Source organism: Crocuta crocuta, unplaced genomic scaffold, assembly GCF_008692635.1.
Source record: "Crocuta crocuta isolate KB4526 unplaced genomic scaffold, BGI_CrCroc_1.0 scaffold1653, whole genome shotgun sequence".
Classification (NCBI taxonomy): Eukaryota; Metazoa; Chordata; class Mammalia; order Carnivora; family Hyaenidae; genus Crocuta; species Crocuta crocuta.
In genome coordinates, this window is record NW_027531537.1 from 41590 (window position 1) to 45390 (window position 3801).

Here is a 3801-nt window from a genome sequence, read left to right on the forward strand (position 1 = left end):
GCTCGAACCCACAAACCGCGAGATCATGACCTAAGCGAAAGTCGGACGCTTAACCGCCTAAGCCAGCCGGGGGCCCCATTATTTAAGAATTTAAATTATTATTATTTTCAAAAATCAGCCAGTGCAAATAAAGGAGTAATTACAATATGCTCAATAACAGATAAAATATACATATTAGGACACAAAAAAACAGTAAAAAACAAAACAAAATAAAGCAAGAAAAGAAACACTCTGTATATTCAGTTGGTAAAAAGAAAGGGAAAAGATAAAGGAAAGATAGTCTCTATTTGACCACAAACACCTGGGTAATTTTTCAATTTTGTACTTTTCATTTTTAACTACATTTAATAGACTTATAATAAAGAATTCAAGGGAGTGACAAACAACTGAACAGCTTAAATTTGTGAAGAAGCATTAAAAATAGGATATTGTTCATTTCCTAGCACAGGATAATTAGTAAATTAGTAAAACTATACTATCAATGGTCATGGTAAACTTAAGAATGGACTATTTAATGCAAGTTTTGTTTGTTTTTCTCCCTCCACCCCCCTTTTTTAGCTTTTCAAAACAGTCACTGTACAAACCTCAAATGTGCCTAGGAGAAGAAAATTATGAACATTGTGACTGTAAACCATCATATTCAAAGTTATTTTGGTGAGATTTTTCTGAACAAATCTTCTTCATACATACTGTTGCCTTTCTGGTTGTAGCTATGGTTAAGGGGACAAATAAAATGTTAAATGTTAAGTAATATTTTCAGTACAGGGAAAAATGTAAGACTACTACATCTTTAAGGGAATATTTAGGAATGCTATGAATACCCTCCTACCTATAAATAAGTGGCCTAAATTAAGGGAATAGTTAGAAATGCATCAATAAATTACTGAATATGGATGATATATGTGTTCCCAGCACCTATGGCAATAACTAGAATTTAGTTAGCATTCCATAATTACTTGTTGAGTTATCCCTCAATTTGCTTTTCAATTGTCTTCTCAGTATTTCACAGGAAAAATGAGTTGTTGAAGAAGAAGCCATTGTTTATCAAATTTCATCCCATAAAGAAACAATTGAGAGCTGATTAGTTACATAGATTGGTGTTTTTAATATGGTGTTACTGGTGACATAGACTAGTGCTTATACTGTTGAGGTGTTGTCAATACTTTTGTACTTCTCATTATTTCTTTTTTATTGTTGTTCAACAATTAATTGATGAGTTTGTCTTAAACAAAGCTTCTAATAATTGACATAAGTCAAATGAAAGTCTATTTGTGGAGAAATTGTTTTTTAAATAAATTAAGGGGATGTTGCTTCAAGAACAAGACTATTTCCACAAGGCCTTGCTCCTACATTAAATCAAGTGATCACAGTAATCTATGAAAAACTAGTGCTTGTGCATGTGAAATTAATTATTTCTTACATATTTTATGATGTTACTTCCCAAGAAATATAACCTAGCAAATGCTTTCTTTGAGCCTCAAGATAGTTAATATATTCCACTTGGCTTCAAGGGATCATGGTCAGTAGTTAGGAATAATCTAGCTACCATTGGAATCTGAGAAAGACCTAACTCAATGTACAAATATTGAGGATATAATTTCTATGAAACTTAAAAAAGTTGACTCCAAGTACTTTCACCCTCAAAAGTCAAATTCAGTTTTAAAACATATCACATTTGTTATGCAAAAATGATCAGTGTTCTCATTAAATTTCTCAACAGAAGTTTGGAGCCTTTGTATTGTATTTAATTAAAAAAATTTCATTCTTGGAGAGACTTGCAAGAAAAGAGATGAGTGATGATATTATGTGTCATGACTGTCTCAGTTATCAGAATAAATTAGTTTCTTTGTTTTAAAAATAGTAAGTAAAACATCAGATGTTAGCATCTTTTCTATAAAAAATAAGACTTCTATAATGTAGAATAAATAATTCTAAAAATTTTTGAGACTGGTTTAAAATTTCCAAAAAGGTAAATTATACTTTTGGAAAATCAAGGACTTTTTATATCAATATTTAGGAGCATTTAAAAAGTAATTTTAAGCAAATTTACACAGGTTTGCAAATGACTCCTTTTTTATTAAAGTAAAATTGACCTAGTAATTGTATTACTTTCAGGTGCACAACATATTGATTCAACAATTCTGTGCATTACTCCATGCTCATCATGGTAAATGTAGTAACGATCTGTCACTTAACAATGTTATTACAATATTATCGACTACATTCCCTATGCTGTACTTTCATCTCCAGGACTTATGTTTTAACTGGAAGTTTGTATACCTTAATCCCCTTCATCTATTTTACCACCTCGCCTCTGGCAACCACCAGTTTGTTCTCTGTATTTGTGTCTGTTGTTATATTTGTTTCTTCATTTGCTTTGTTTTGCATATTCCACACATAGATGAAATCATATGGTATTTGCCTTTGATTTATTTAACTTAGTATATTTAACTTAATACTGTCTAGGTCAACACATGTTGTTGCAAATGGCAAGGTCTCATTTCTTTTTATGGCTGAGTAATATTCCGTTGTGTATATATACCACATCTTTTTATCCATTCATCTATTGATGGACACCTAGGTTGCTTCCATACCTTAGCTGTTGTAAATAATGCTGCAATAAACATAGGGTGAATATATTTTTTGGAATTAGTGTTTTCATTTTCTTTGGGTGCAAACAACTCCTTTTTTTGTTTCAAGTTTTTATTTGAATCCCAGTTAGTTACCATAGAGCATAATATAGTTTCAGTATAATTTAGTGACCCAGTTCTCCTCACAAGTGCCCACCTTAACATTCATCATCCATTTAACCCATCCCACCTCCCATCTCTCTTCCAGAAACCCTCAGTTTGTTCTCTATAGTTAAGAGTCTGTTCTACAGTTTACTTCTTTTTCCCCCATGTTCATTTGTTTTGTTTCTTAAATTCCACATATGATTGAAAACATATGGTATTTGTCTTTCTCTGACTTATTTTGCTTAGCATAATGCTAACTCCACCCACCTCATTGCAACTGGCAAGATTTTATTGATTTTTATGGCTGGATAATATTCTATTGTATATGTATACCACCACTTTATCCATTTATCAGTCAATGGACTTTTGGACACTTTCCATAATATGGCTATTGTTGCTAATGCTGCTATGAATCAGTATTTTTGTATACTTTGGATAAATACTTAGTAGTACAATTGCTGGATTGTAGGGTAGTTCTATGTTTAACTTTTTGAGGGATCTCCATACTGTTTTCTACAGTGGCTGCACTGTTTGAATTCCCAAACAGTGGGTTAGAGGGTTCCCCTTTCTCCACTTCCTCAACAATACCTATTGTTTCCTATATTTTAAATCACCTTTCTGAGGATTTTGGGCAGACTACATCCCTGAATAGAATTACACACAGAGAAGAATTTGCAAGTTTTTATTTTCCAAAGCTTTAGGAAAGTCAGCATATCTCNTCCTTAACTATAAGAGTAAATACTATATTTTTTGTGTGTGTTATGAAGGAAGGCTTCATTACATTATGGCAGGGATGGTGACAAAGTAATGCAAATCAAGATGAAGAATATGTTTCCCTATTCATTAAAGAATTTTTAGGGGATGCCTGGGTGACTCAGTCGATGAAGAGTCCAATTTCGGCTCAGGTCATGATCTCATAGTCAGTGAGTTCTAGCCCCACATCGGGCTCTGTGCTAACAGCTCAGAGACTGAAGCCTGCTTTGGATTCTGTGTCTCCATCTCCCTTTGCCCTCCTCCACTCATGCTTTCTCTCTCTCTCTCTCTCAAAAATAAATAAACACTAACA